The sequence below is a fragment of the Saimiri boliviensis genome, chromosome 1 (genome assembly GCF_048565385.1).
Source record: "Saimiri boliviensis isolate mSaiBol1 chromosome 1, mSaiBol1.pri, whole genome shotgun sequence".
NCBI lineage: Eukaryota > Metazoa > Chordata > Mammalia > Primates > Cebidae > Saimiri > Saimiri boliviensis.
In genome coordinates, this window is record NC_133449.1 from 59,882,723 (window position 1) to 59,899,179 (window position 16,457).

Below are 16,457 nucleotides of genomic sequence, written 5' to 3' on the forward strand. Positions count from 1 at the left end.
GAAACCAGTATGTGGAGAAAGACACTTAATAATTTACTGGAGTTATTTTAATGTTAAACATATAATCGGTAGCACAATATGCACAATGTTTGTTGTAAGTTAAACAAATTGCTATGCTATAGAATTACAGACATGAACAGAATCTTGATGTATCAATGATTACACCTAGTAAAAAAGCTAATACTCTTCACTGCCAACTGTTGATAAGACAAAATAATAAATTCAGCCAATTATTTGACATTTATCGGATAGTAGCTGCCCAAGAATTTCCAATTTCTAAACAAGAAAGTCTGTAAATTTGTCCTATACCTATAGTTATAAGTATAGGTTGAAAAAGATCATTTTCAAACTGAATGCCAACTTATTCATTTGAAAACAATAAAACTCACCCTATGAACTATGTTTTAGAAAAATGCACACAGGATGCTAAAGCTATAGTGAATCTAATGTGAGTATTGTTCCTCAAATCCAAGTTATAAAGTTACTTCACTTTTGCTGCTTTATGTGCAGAATGGACTGCACCCATACACACATGAATGCTCACTTCCCCACATACACTGCATGAAGAAATGTGTAAATCATATTAAGGACAGGCCATTCAATTTTTATTCTGTTTCCCTATGTCCCTCTCTGTCTCTTTCTCTCTCTTTCTGTTAGACCATAAACAACTCAACAACTCGTTTTACAGTGGTGCTTGTTTGCTGACCTTTTCTTCTTCTTCTTCTTCTTTTTTTTTTTTTTTTTTTTTTTTTTTGAGATGGAGTTTTGCTCTTGTTACCCAGGCTGGAGTGCAACGGCGCGATCTCGGCTCACCACAACCTCCGCCTTCTGGGTTCAGGCAATTCTCCTGCCTCAGCCTCCTGATTTGCTGACCTTTTTCTATGCTAACGTATTTTGCTTACATTATTCAGAGAATCTAAGGTCTTCTGAAAAAGACTTTTGTTACAGAGACAGTACATGCATGCTTTGTTTAGCTTTGCATGTTAGCCGACTTCGTTAATTCACCTATCTTTAGAGACACATTTATATCAGAAAATTTAATGTGATGATTAAAAAATTGGTGAAATACTTGTAGACTTTTGTAATTGGATTTTATAGTTTCATCTAAGAACTCACTAAAAATATTTTCAACTTCATGAAGCGATTTTTAAATGGCTTTGGAAAGCAACTTAAAAGCCTTATTTTCCCAAATGAGTTAGTGTTTGGTGTGTGGTTGAGGAACTTTGCTATTACTCTGTGAGCATTACCCGACAAGAACTAATCAGATGAGAGATGGAATCTGAAGCTTGTTCAGATGAACTTTTGAGGTGAGTTGTTTATGCAAAATTTCTATTATTTTATTAAGAAATGGACACATAATAACCTACTCTAGCAGAAATCACAGTAAACAGTATTTGGCCCTTTATGACTATACATCTGTGAGTTGGAAATCTCAAGATATAGCAACATAACTATAGAACAGAATTAAATTTTTGTGTTAGAATTCCTAATTTTTAACTAGGTGAAATCAAGCAATTATCAATTGCTTTGACTGTTTATTTTCAGCCTCATGCTTTTCTTTAAAATCATTTTCAGATGTGTTCTTTGCAAACTAGGCCAAGACTTTCATTTTGTAATCCATCTCATTTTAATATGTTTTTAATCTAATTATATGATTTGATCTATTTTAAATACATAATTTTTAAATTGCATTATTTTACTTTTCAGTTGGCAAGTGATATGGGAATTTTTTTTTTTTTTTTTTTTTTTTTTTTTTTTTTTGCCAGAGTCTCACTCTGTTGCCCAGGCTGGAGTGCAGTGGCACTAACATGGCTCACTGCAACCTCTGCCTCTGGGGCACAAGAATTCTCCTGCCTCAGCTTCCCAAGTAGCTGGGACTACAACCATGTGTGACCATGCCCTGCTAATTTTTTTTTTGTATTTTTAGCAGAGATGGGATTTCACCATGTTGGCCAGGCTGGTCTTGAACTCCTAACCTCAAATGATCTGCCTGCCTTGGCCTCCCAAAGTGCTGGGATTACAGGTGAAAGCTATAGTTCCCAGCCGGGAATTTCTTTAAATGAAATGAGATAATTCTCAGTATTTTCTAAAAATTTGAGACACAGGTGGATTTAAATAAGTAATAGTAACAGTGCTGTGTGGAAACATCATATAGTTAAGATGGTATAAAAATGACTGGAGTTAAATATTGCTTAGACCACTGCCTCTTATTCTCCATGCCACTTATTTTATTTGACTTATTTTCTTAAAATATTATCCCCTTCTCAAATATGAAAAACACTCTGTAAGTAGAGAGATACCAGACTAGTAGAAGTACAGCAGATAGAATTAGCTATCTATCTGTTTACCTGATTAGCAGTGGTTGTTTCTCCAATTCAGGGGGGAAAAAAACAGTGGGGAATGATAAAAAGAAAAAACTTCTCACTTTCACCAAAGCCTGATTGAATTTATTCCATTTCTCCACAGCCCCCGCACCATCCCATGAAGTTCTATCTCCATAATAGTGTACTCTGTCTGATTTAGTCATTGAACTTCTAAATATTGACTAGCAAAATTTTGTAAATGTTATTCATTTTAAATCATAAAAAAGTGGTTGGGCATACTGGCTCATGTCTGTAATCCCAGCACCTTGGGAGGCTGAGCCAGGTGGATCATCTGAGGTCCAGAGTTCCAGACCAGCCTGACCAACATGGAGATACCCCGTCCCTACTAAAAATACAAAATTAGCCGGGTGTGGTGACACATGCTTGTAATTCCACCTACTCAGGAGGCTGAGTCAGGAGAATCACTTGAACGTGGGAGGCATAGATTGTGGTGAGCCAAGACCCAGCCATTGCACTCCAGCCTGGGCAGCAAGAGCAAAATTCCGTCTTTAAAAAAAAAAAAAAAGTAAATAAAAGTAAAAATAAATAAAATAAAATCATAAAAAAAAGTGAAGCTAATATAATGAGCAACATGCACCACTGCCATATTTCCTTTATGTTTTCCATCAGCTAATAAAATGACATGACACAAATACAGCTGTAGTTGAAAAATGCTTTGTATCCCCATTTGTAACATACTTTGAATTTCTACTTATTCATTCCTCTTTCTCTAAAGGAAATCAATTTCTGTGTATTTTAAGCATCTATATATCTGTACTAATGTATTTATTATGTACAATAGTATTATGTTTTTAACATTTACATAAATCTATCACACTATTCATGATGCTTTTTGACTTTCTTTTATTCAAGAAATATGATGTTTTAGATTTAGATATGTAGAGACATACAGTTTTTAAGTTGTAAGTACCTTATTGATTCAATGAATGAATATTCTATATTTTATTTATGTTTTCTGCAACTGGTGGACTACACTATGTTGTTTCCCAATGTTCAATATCATCAGTAATTGTGAAGATACTTTGAAAAATATGATGGAGTTCTTTTAATGATAAACATAAATCAGTATTTCAATATCATAAGCACATTTCATGATTATTTTTGTGCGTGTATATTTTTGTGTATATGTAAACATTTATCTAAGACAGATTCATAAAGGGAACAATGGATAGTGTTGTGGTCCTTCTGCTCATTAGCTTAGCTAGGTCTACCTTCTTGTCTCACAACCAGGAAGCATTGGGAGCGCAGACACTGGAGAGTGAGTAGCCTAACATTTGCTAAGCAAAAGGAAAACTCTAAGCAAGGTGGGAAAGTCTACTGTGTTTTGGGGGCCTCTTATCGACTCCTAAGAGTACAGATTAGTTTTTGAGTATGCAAAAAAATGTTAAAGTGAAAACACGACTCAAAGGTAGGCAGGACAGTGTAGAAAACCAATTAGGGAACAATAGATTTGTGTAAAATTGTAAAATAGGTGAAGGGTGGGAATCAGTCAGAAGAAAGCATGTCAAAAAGGACGACAAGTTCTCAATCCATTCTGAGGATATAACTTGTAGCTTGGATTTCAGGTTTTAAATTGCCTTCAGCTTGGAGGTGGAATTTTACCAGGGTCCTGCCCCTGTCTGCCTAGGCATTTGGTTGCCTCCTGCCACTCTCAATAGGCAATTAAATATTTTAATCTTAAAGTTTAAAATAAATTGCCAGATTATCAAAAGTGAATTGGTCTTTATATCCTATTCTACCTTAAGAGAGCTCCACCTTTCCAGTCCTTAATGCAAAGTGACAATGTCAGTCTTTGCAATTTTGCTAATCTAATAGATATGAATTTGTTTTATGCTTTCTTGATTCCTAGTCAAAAGCACTTTTCACATGCACATTGGCTATTTTAGTCTTCTCTGTTAGTCATCTGTTTATATCTTTTGTATATTTCTCCATAGGCTGTTGAATCTGTTTTAAATGAAATAAATTTTTGTAAATTCTGATTATTCAATTTTGTTGGTTATGTTACACTGAAAATGTATTTTCCCCAATGTGGCATTTTTCTAACCTTAACTTATATTTTGCCATAGTAATAAGTTTTAAACTTTAGTCTGATTTTTTTTTTTTTAATGGGTTGTACTTTTGTGTCATTGATAAATGCTTTTCCATCCCTAGAGGACACGAAAACATACTAGTGGGAATACTCACAAAAGTTTCAAAATTTTTATTTTACCAATAGTTATATGATCTATCTGGATTTTTTTTGTATTTTATGAGGTGGCAGCATAATTTTCATTTTCATAAGGAGATTCTATTTTTGTATTCAATTTATTGAATACTTGAATTCATCCTCACTGATTTGTCGTGCCCCTTTCCTTCTCTGTCACAATTGTCCTTAAATGCTTGTGTCAGTTTATTTTGGTCTTTATTTTTTCAGTATTGGTCTGTTAGCTTTTCACTCTGTCAACTCCGCAGTATTTTTAAAAATAAATTCAATATGTCTATAACTTCAGTAATTCTAGTAACTGTTAAGAAAAGCTCTATTTTTCTCATGTTTCTTCTTAAAATATAATTTTGGTTACTTCTACTTCTGTACTCTTCTTTATATCACTGTGATCAGCTTAATATTTGATGTCTTTATTGAATCTGCTTGAAATTAATATATAAATATGAAACAAGCGGATGTGGTTATTTATGATACGATTGATGGGCTGCATGTGATGTGATTTTGCATATTCTCATCCATGCAGACAGCATTGTCAGTGGCCGCCTCCTGAACTTGCAGTACAAAACGAAGTCTTGTATTTGCGGGTCAGAGATCCCGTAATTTAATGATATTAGAGACACTCTAAATCCGGTTGCTAGACTGTCCTTTCCGTAGGTGCCTTGTCTTTCTTGACTGCACGTTTGCATATGTTTACTCCTTCTCTTTCTAATCCCCTTTATATAATCCAAAAACATATGCTGTGTTTCTCAGCTTCTTTCAAGATGAATATACAGCTTCAAATTTTAAGCAAAAAAGCTGATGTTCTTCCCTATCTTGAATCAACAACTTTTTTTTTTTTCTCAGCAGCTACCCCTCAATTATATTTACAAAATAAAAGGCCACTGTCAATCAGCTTCAGTTCTAGGAACTCTTTCATTTATAATCTATACTCTGTTCTTTCACATGTATATTTTGTTATTGAATGTAGATTATTTAATTCATTTTAGTTTGATATTTGGGTCTGAGAATTTCAAAATATTAATTCACAATACTGTATTGACCAGAAATCCACTGCTAATAATCTTTAAAACTTTTAGAGATGAGACATTTTATATTTGTTTGTTTGTTTTGTTTTCAAAGGAAGTTGGGAGAAGCTATATTGGAGCAGTTATTAAGAAAATCAGTTGAGCTGGGCGCGGTGGCTCACGCCTGTAATCCCAGCACATTGGGAGGCCAAGGCGGGTGGATCACAAGGTCAAGAGATGGAGACCATCCTGGTCAACATGGTGAAACCCCATCTCTACTAAAAATACAAAACATTAGCTGGGCATGGTGGCGCGTGCCTGTAATCCCAGCTACTCAGGAGGTTGAGGCAGGAGAATTGCCTGAACCCAGGAGGCGGAGGTTGCGGTGAGCCGAGATCGCGCCATTGCACTCCAGACTGGGTAACAAGAGTGAAATTCCATCTCAAAAAAAAAAAAAGAAAAAAAAGAAAAGAAAATCAGTTGAATTACATCACTGAGAAAATATTACTAAAAAGATAAATATAGTAAGTATAATGAATCTATGACCTATATTCTGATGAAATTATTTAATAATAAAACTTTGCTCATTTATTACAATATCAGTGGTGACTGGAACTCATCAGAGATTCTTAAATTGCTATTCCTTTAAATAAAGAAGTTAATTAGTTTACTTGAAGTTCTTTTTACTAACAATTAAAATTTGGTAAAGATAATTTGTGTGCTCAATAGCTCACAATTACATTTATTTTCAGTTGTAACACAAATGTTATGAAGACATCGCATTGAGGAATTTAAATCGAATTAAAGTTAAATAGGAATTAAAGTTATATTTGGCAATGATGTCAGGGAAGTATAGCCATAGCTATAGTTTTTGACATCAGTGTGGATATATGAATAGATATATAACTGGAATACACACAGATAGATGCACAACAAAATTTTTAAAAATTATGACATTATAGTCCTCATTTATGTATCTGGCCACATGTTAATTGCTGATATCTATAACTGCCTCCTTCCACTACTCATTCTATATTCCCTTTGTCTTCAGCAAGCCTCTTAGCTGATCTTGTTTCTTCACCTGGTATGGTGACCCAAATCTTCATTCCAGAAGGGGCTGGGCCATTAGTTGTCCTGAGTGAATTGGTTTATTGTAGTTTTCCATTGACCATAATTGCAGGGTGTGGTAACATCGAGAGACACTATAAGGAATCTCCTATATTTAAGACACATTTTTCCTTCCCTTCATGTTATAGTAGTAGTTCAATTTCCCTTTGTTCATCAGGATCAATTATCCCAAACAGCATTGTAATTCCCTTTTTTTGCCTACTGATTCAGAGGTATGACAAGCCCAAAGTGGCCTGATGGAAGTCTTACTTTCCAGTTCAACGAAATCACTGTTGTGTCTCCTGGTAGAAATATTCCTGTTTCTGAAAGTAAGACCTACAGTCCCCCAGAGCATAAGGGCATAAGGACAGAAAGTAAAAATTTTGCTAGTGGGTCACTAGAGGTAATGGTAAGTAGTTCCACTTCAATTTAATCTTGTGATTCCTGGGCCCATACATTCTGCCTTTTAGAGAAACAGTGCCAAATACTGAATATTAATTTGGAGTATATAGACCCCTCTGGAGGACCTTGCCCTAACCCTACAAGGTACAGCCACCTAGCTGGTGCTGTAACTGAGTCTTCTAAAGGCCTTTCCACTGCTCTAGCAAACCAGATGCTTTAGAGTTGCAGGAAACATGGTAAGACTAGTGAATTCCATGAACATGTAACCACTGTCACACTTCTTTGGCTAAGTTGAATTCCTTGACCAGATGCAATGCTACTGGAATACTATGACTGCAGATAGGCTTACTGCATTACTGCATTCTATAGGTCCATGGGTGGTTGTTTTGGAAGAAGCGTTGTATGCAGGGAAGGCACATTCTTCTCCAGAGTAAGTATCTATTCTACTAAAGGCAAACACTTCCCCTTCCATATTGGAAGTAGTCCAGGGTAATCAACCTGCCACTAGGTAGCTGCAATGCTGCCATATCAGGGGGTCATTGTTGATCTCTGCTGCTGACAGCTTGGGCACTCAGCAGTGCTGTAGGCAGGCTGTCTTTGCTGTGTGGAAGCCCATGTTTCTGAGCTCATGTGTAACTGTCTTTTCTAATACCACGGCTACTTTTTTCATGAAATTTGAAAAATACATTAAAGTGGCTCCATTTTCCTTGGATTTATGACATTAATTTTTCTACTGCCAGAATAAATTGAACGTTGAAGTGCTAAATTTTTATGTTAAAAATAAATTTAAGGCTGGGTGCAGTGGCTCACGCCTGTAATCCCAGTACTTTGGGAGGATGAAGCAGGCAGATCATGGAGTCAGGAGAACAAGATCAGGTGAAACCCCTTCTTCACTAACATACAAAAAATTAGCTAGGTGTGGTGGTGAGTGTCCATAGTCCCAGCTACTCAGGGGGCTGAGGCGGGGGAATCACTTCAACCACGGGAGGCAGAGGTTGCGGTGAGCTGAGATTGTGCCACTGCACTCCAGCCTAGATTACAGAGCAAGACTCAGTCTCAAAAAAATAAATAAATAAATAAACTTAATTTCTAACTTATTCCTTCAAGTTTTGCAATTGAAAATTCACCCAATCAGCCTACATCTATGCCATCACAATAGTACAAAATTTTTCACAATGCTTATATTTTATCCTATCTATATATCTATTGATATATTCATATATATATAATTATATGTTATATAATTTCTTAGGATACGGAGAATTGTTTGGCAAAGTGAATAAACATTTCAGTTAATTGGTTATGTATTTTCAGAATGTTTTAAAATGCCTTTGATGAGTTTGTATTAAAATACAATTAGGACAGGTTTGAGAAAGAAAATGAGAAAAGACATTAGAGAAGACAGGATAGGGAATTATTTTGAAAACATTGTGCTGAAAAGTAAAGAGTCATGGGCTGATAGCTAAAGTATTGGGTTCTCAAGACATATTTTCCTTAATTGAAAATATTACGGAATGTTTGTATTCTGGTAGGTGTAATTCATGAGCTAAAAGAAATGAAGATAAGACGATAGAACAGGGAATTTCTGAACTGAGTTCCTTAAATTAGCAAGAAAAGAGGCTATATTAGTCTGTTCTTACACTGCTAATAAAGACATACTTAAAACTGGATAATTTATAAAGGAAAGGGGTTTAATTGACTCACAGTTCCACATGCCCGAGGAGCCTGTTTATCATTGCAGAAGACAAAGGCGAAGCAAGACCCATCTTACATAGCAGAAGGCAAGAGAGCTTGTGCAGGGGAGCTCCCATTTATAAAATCACCAGATCTTGTGAGACTTATTCACTACCATGAGAACAGTATGAGGGAAACTGCCACCATGATTCAATTATTTCTACCTGGCCCCACCCTTGACAGGTAAGGATTATTACATTTTAAGGTGAGATTTAGGTGGGGATACAGCCAAACCATATCATTCTGCCCTGGCTTCTCTCAAATCTCATGCCCTCATATTTTAAAACCAATCATCCTTTCCCATCAGTCCTCCAGATTTTTAACTCATTTCAGCCTTAATACAAAAGTCACAGTCCAAAGTCTCATCTGAGACAAGGCAAGTTCTTTCTACCTAAGAGCCTGTAAAATCAAAAGCAAATTAGTTACTTCCTAGATGCAGTAAGGGTACAGGCATTGCATAATGACACATTTTTTCAAATGGGAGAAATTGGCCAAAACAAAGGAATTACAGGTCCTATGCAAGTTTATAATCCAATAGGACAGTCAAATGGTAAAGCTCCAAAGTGATCTCCTTTGACTTCATGCCTCACATCCAGGTAACACTGATGCAAGTGATGGGTTCCCATGGTCTTGGCAGCTCTGCCCCATTAGCTTTTCAAGGTACAGCTTCCCCTCTGGCTGCTTCCACAGGCTAGCATTGCCTGTGGCTTTTCCAGGTGCACAGTGCAAGCTGTCAGTGGTTCTACCATTTTGGGATCTGAAGGCCAGTGGGCCTCTTTCCACAGCTCCATTGTACAGTGCCCAGTAGGAACTCTGTGTGGGGGCTTCCACCCAACATTTCCTTTTTGCATTGCCCCAGCAGAGGTTCTCCATGAAGGCTCTGCCCCCGGAGCACACTTCTGCCTGCACATCCAGGCATTTTCATACATCTGAAATCTAGGTGGAAGCTTGCAAACTTCAATTTTGACTTCCATGCACTAATAGGGTTAATACCATTTGGATGCTGCCAAGGCTCAGGGCTTGCATCCTCTGAAGCCACAGCCTGAGATGTACATTGGCCTCCTTTATGGCTGGGACACAAGGCACCAAGTTCCAAGGGGGCACAAAGCAGCAAGGTCAAGCATCTGGCCCAGGAATTCATTTTTCCTCCCAGGCCTGGGGGCCTGTGAATGGAAGTAGCTATTGTGAAGACCTCTGACATGCCCTGGAGACATTTTCCCCATTGTCTTTGTAATAAACATTTGTCTCCTCCTTAGGTAAGCAACTTTCTGCAGCTGGCTTGAATTTCTCCCCAGAAAATGGGATCTTCTTTTCTATTGCATTGACAGGCTGCAATTTTCCAAATTTTCATGCTCTGTTTCCTCTTGAATGCTTTGTCACTTATAAAGTTCTTCTGCCAGATACCTTAAATCATCTCTCCCAAGTTCAAAGTTTCGTAGATCTCTAGGGAAGTGGCAAAATGCCACCAGTCTCTGCTAAACACAGCAAGAGTGACTTTTACTCCAGTTTCCAATAAGTTCCTCATTTCCACTGGAGACTGCATCAGCCTGGACTTCACTGTTTATATCACTATCAGTATTTTGGTCAAAGCCATTAAACAAGTCTCCAGAACCCAGTCCTGGTACAAATTTATTGTGTTGGTCTCTTCTCATGCTGCTAATAAAGACATATCCAAGAGACCTGGTAATTTATAAAGGAAAGAGGCTTAATTGACTCACAGTTCCTCATGCCTAGGGATGCCTCGCAATCATGGTGGAAAGGAAATCAAGACATGTCTTATGTGGCAGCAGGCAAGAGAGATTGTGCAGGAGAACTCCCATTTATAAAACCATCAGATATTATGAGACTTACTCATTACCCTGAGAACAGCATGGGGGAAACCACCACCATGATTCAGTTATCTTCACCTGGCTCTGCCCTTGGCATGTGGGGATTATTACAATTCAAGGTAAGATTTGGGTGGGGAACACAGCTAAATCCTATCAGAAGCATTCTAGTGTTTAAATATTATATTAATCCTATATACAAGGATAAAGGTTTCAGTCATGGCAACAAATATGAAGGTAATTTATACAAGCACACATAAATGGCGATGTGATTGTAGGCATTTGTGGAGTTTTAAGTTGATCCTGCATTTTCTAGAAAGAAAAACGTAGTTGAAAGTAAGAATTATGTATTTGTCAGATATTTGAGGAGAAAGAAGACAGTATAGAATACTTGTCATGAGAGAATGTTTGGACTAAGGAAATATAATATGAAGACAGGCAAGTGCTATGCAAACTATTTCTGTGCACACTCATGGTCAAATCTTTTTTTATTGAGTAAAGAGAAGATTAGTGTTCCAAGCACATTTGCAGTTAGTTGGCTCAATGTGATGGGATCTGCCAATTGACTCTAAGTAGAAAAAGCTTGTGTAATTTCTCCTCTGAAGTCAATAGAAGCCACCTGTTAAAATGCTGCCATCAAACAGTGGGCTAAGTCTGCATGCTGAATGGTAGGTTGGATGTGAAATACCTTTGTAAAGTGAAAAACCTGTATCAGAGTTGCATGTGTGGAAAATAAACAAGGTTGTTTTTTTAAAATAAACTTACGTATGTTAAGTGTCTTTGTTTTGTTACTACAAATGTAACCTGAAATAACCAAGCACTAAAAAGTACCTCTAGCCTTAGTGGTCATGACTTTAAAAATGAGTTTCTTTCTTTCTCTCTTTCTCTTTCCTTCTTATTTTATATATTAATTATATACTATATGCTATTAATATGTTAGATAATGTTACTATATTAAAATGTTACATATTAGAATTCACATATTAAATCATTAAGAAAATCATGGGCTAATATGTAACATAATTATGTAATCATATATGAGAAATAAAACATAAGAAAAATATTAATAATGACAGTTGGAAACAGCATGATGAATGAGAAAAATGTTAGCTGATTCTTGAAATTCTAATATCTGTAGTATGTAAAAAGCAAACAACAATTTAGTATGATAAACTTGAACATAAGAGAATTTTTCTAAAAAATTGGATTATTAAATAAAACCATGTGTGTGATTTTTACATTTATAGTTTATTTGTAAAAATTAAAATTGCATAAATATTAACATAGATTTAACATGTTAAAGTAAATTATAAGAATAAAATACTAGGTAATTAGGTAATCAACATCTCAAAGAAAGTTGTCAAAATTGAAATTTATTAAAAAGATTTATTATTATGTATATTAATATAGTTTTAAGAGATAAACAGTAGAATCTGATATCAATACCATTTGTTTAAGAAAACTGGGTAGAAATCTTCTTGAAATAGCATTTCTTAATTCAGGAAGAGTGGATAGAGATATCAACTTAGAATGAGAGGATTTATAAACTTTTAAAATATTATGAGAAGTACCTTGCTACAAGTTAAGAGATTTCAATCTATATGTGCATATATAAATATAAGCATATTTAATTCCACTTCTTCAAGGAAGCCTGAAAATCCCACATTTAGAAAAGTGTACCCTTCCTTATTGATAATAATATCACAAGTAAGAAACAATTTTTCCTTTGAAAAGTTATAAAAGAGAACAAATTATTTCTTTTTTTTTTTTTTTTTTTTTTTTTTTGTGAGACAGAGTTTCACTCTTGTTACCCAGGCTGGAGTGCAATGGCGCGATCTCGGCTCACCGCAACCTCTGCCTCCTGGGTTCAGGCAATTCTCCTGCCTCAGCCTCCTGAGTAGCTGGGATTACAGGCACGCACCACCATGCCCAGCTAATTTTTTTGTATTTTTAGTAGAGACGGGGCTTCACCATGTTGACCAGGATGGTCTCGGTCTCTTGACCTCGTGATCCACCCGCCTCGGCCTCCCAAAGTGCTGGGATTACAGGCTTGAGCCACCGTGCCTGGCCTTATAAATTCTTATAATATTTTCTCTAAAAAACTTTAACCACCTTTTAAATTTCAAATATTCTGTGAAATTCTGAGGATAGAAGTTAAAACTAAAAATTTTATAGGAACTAAGCAAATGGAGAACTGTTTAACTGGGAAATTATGCAGAAAAGAAATAAAGGTGTTTACATAAATGTAGCTATAAGGCCGGGCGTGGTGGCTCAAGCCTGTAATCCCAGCACTTTGGCAGGCCGAGGCGGGTGGATCACGAGGTCAAGAGATCGAGACCATCCTGGTCAACATGGTGAAACCCCGTCTCTACTAAAAATACAAAAAATTAGCTGGGCATGGTGGTGCGTGCCTGTAATCCCAGTTACTCAGGAGGCTGAGGCAGGATAATTGCCTGAACCCAGGGGGCAGAGGTTGCGGTGAGCTGAGATCACGCCATTGCGCTCCAGCCTGGGTAACAAGAGCGAAACTCTGTCTCAAAAAAAAAAAAAAGAATGTGTTCGCTTGCTGCTTTGTGCTGAAATTTCCTTTAACATGCAGCTTGAACATTAGCAAAGACATGGAAAGAACCTATCAACACATCTTGTAACATTCTCTATCTGTGCATCTCTTTTTAAAGGTATTTTGGCCTGCAAATTCTAGCTGCCTCTCTCAAACTCAGTGTATTGTCTTCACCCTAGAGACTGTGAGTTTCTGTTTGGTTTATCATTCTCTGTCTTGTGGCTTAGAAACTGCCCCTAGGAAATGAGCAGAGAAAACTGTATGGGTCTCCATTCTGTTTTCTTTTTCCCAAGGATCCCAGTCATATGCTGTCTGTTGTCCAATGTTTGAAACCAAAGTTTGATCAGTCTAGTTTTCCTATTGTTTAAGGTAGGCTAATTTCAGTCCAGGATGTAGAATTTGCTTAATTAATATTTCAGCAAACAAATAACTGATCTCTCTCTAGGCTGCTTTGTCAGCATCATTTATAAATTTTTCTTTGAAAATTTCTTTTTTTTTTAATTGCATTTTAGGTTTTGGGGTACATGCGAAGGACATGCAAGATTGTTGCATAGGTACACACATGGCAGTGTGGTTTGCTGCGTTCCTTCCCCTCACCTGTATCTGTCATTTCTCCCCATGCTATCTCTTCCCACCTCCCCACCCCCCATCCCTCCCCCATTTCCCCCCAACGGACCCCAGTGTATAGTGCTCCCCTCCCCGTGTCTATGTGTTCTCATTGTTCAACACCCGCCTATGAGTGAGAACATGCAGTGTTTGATTTTTTGCTCTTGTGTCAGTTTGCTGAGAATGATGGTTTCCAGGTTCATCCATGTCCCTACAAAGGACACAAACTCATCGTTTTTGATGGCTGCATAATATTCCATGGTGTATATGTACCACAATTTCCCTGTCCAGTTTATCATAGACGGGCATTTGGGTTGGTTCCAGGTCTTTGCTATTGTAAACAGTGCTGCATGCCTCTCGTTCTTCTACTTAAATATCATTAAAAGGACTCACCAGATAAAATGAGATAGTCTTCATTCTGGCTTGTAATAAGACAATTATTAGAAAGGCTCTTTGTAAGTATGTAAAAAAGTATGCAATTTTGATGTGTTTGAAAAAAACAGTGTATAATAGATAATCAACTACTGGTTATTGAATTCTTCCCAGTCATTTTTCCCTGTAAGCAGGGTTAAGTAATAAAACAATCTTCAGTTTTTAAAAAACATTTTTCTACAACATGGGTGAATACTGCCATACCTAGTGATTCATCTGGTAGATGCCAGGAAGATATTTAATAAAATTTACATGCATTTCCGATCAAACCTCTCAGAGAAATAGGCACAATTTACCTAATAAAAAATGTACATTACAACTTAATATACAACTTCCTCCTAAAGAATATAACACTAAAGGCTTATCAACTGAATTCATAAATAAGAGATAATAGATGTATATGACTCACATGAAATACCTGAATGTGACTTTACTGAAAATATTGGAACTAATTAAATTTAAAACACTCTTCTTGGGTAGGAATTATGACTGATCTAAAAATGTTCATTTCCATAAATATTTCTACATAGTAAATACATCTGCAGTGAAAACTCAGTGGAGGCTTTTTTATATTAGAAGAATTCAAGGGATAATTGGGAGGAGTAAAGGTCTGAGAATAAAGTTAAAACATTTGAAAGAAGGACTAGCAAAATTAGGAAGATCTTGAATCACATATTAGAAAAAATTCAAAGAATCAGAAAGTTTAAAATTTATTTCTGCTAGAAATTCTAAAGGCTGATCTCATTATCTTAAAGATGTTGAGTGGCATTTCAAAACAGGATTAATACAATTATTTAGTCCATTATGCTTTATTGAAGACCAGCTAACCATTCAGGTGAAAGTGAAGTAAGAGAACTAACTCATGCTATATGTAGCAATTTCTTAGGGTTGTCGAACAAATTAGCACAAACTTTGAATTTTAAAATTACAGAAATGTATTCTCTCATAGACCTGGAGGCTGGAAATCTACACTCAGGTATCAGCTTGGCCATGTTCCCCTGAAGGTGTTAGGCCAGGCTTCTTTTAATTTCTTCTTCTTCTTCCCCCACCACCCCCCAGCTTTCTTCCTCTTCCCTCTTCTCCTCCCCGTCCTCCTCCTCCTCCTTCTTCTTTTTGAGATGCAATTTAGCCCTGTCATTCAGGCTGGAGTGCAGTGGTGCAATCTCTGCTCACTGCAACTTCTGCTTCCCAGATACCAGCGATTCTCCTGCCTCAGCTTCCTGAGTAGCTGGGACTATAGGCAGGCACCGCCAACTCCAGCTTTTTTTTTTTTTTTTTTTTTTTTTGAGACGGAGTTTTGCTCTTGTTGCCCAGGCTGGAGTGCAATGGCGCGATCTCGGCTCACCGCAACCTCCGCCTCCTGGGTCAGCTTATTTATTTATTTATTATTATTATTAGTAGTAGTAGTAGTAGAGATGGGGTTTCACCCTATTGGCCACTGGTCTCCAACTCCTGACCTCATGATCCTCCTGCCTCCACCTCCCAAAGCACTAGGATTATAGGCATGAGCCACCACACCAGGTCTCTTTTAATTTCTTGTAGTCTCAGTCATTTCTTGCCTTGTGGCAGCACCCCTCCAATCCTATCTTCACCTTCACATGAACTTCTTTTCTGTGTAACTCTCTGTGTTCTCAACTCTTCTTAAAGGGCACCAATGACTAGATTTAAAGTCCATTCTGAATTAGGGGTAATTTTATCTTAATCCTTAACTAATTACATCTGCAAAGATCCTATTTTCCATATATGATCACATTCTGAGGTTCTAAGTGGACAGGAGTGGAGGAAAGAGGAACTTTTGAAGTCATATATTATATATGAAATAAATTAAAGATCGATTTTGTTTTATTTAGGTGACATTTTTGCAAGGAAGAAATACTCGTTACATTAAATATAGGAAATTCATCTTATGAATATTAGCATAAAATCAGGAAAGAACAAGAATCTAAGTCATGAATAGAATGAATAAATAAAACCTACAAAGGTGGGAGCAAGACTATTAAAATCCTAGATGACCATGTTTTTTCATCCTATGTGGGTGAGAGTATAAAATGTGCTTTTTTCTTTCTTCTAAATCTTTACTCCAAGGATATGTAATGAATTATATAGATAAGCATTTTTTGTAGTAAATGCCTTGCTATTATTGCAATATAAAAAAACAAAAAAATTACAAAGTACTATTCAAATTATTTTATATCCAAG

At 36.5% G+C, this 16,457-nt stretch overlaps 1 long non-coding RNA gene across 1 annotated transcript in view; it reads left to right on the plus strand.

The window, feature by feature from the left end:
* Positions 1-961: 961 nt before the first annotated feature.
* The window catches only part of LOC104650533 (uncharacterized), a 488,551-nt gene continuing 473,055 nt past the window's right edge, over positions 962-16,457 (plus strand). The window contains exon 1 of the long non-coding RNA XR_744133.1: positions 962-1,307. This is a non-coding gene — a long non-coding RNA (uncharacterized LOC104650533). The remainder of the gene's footprint in view (positions 1,308-16,457) is intronic.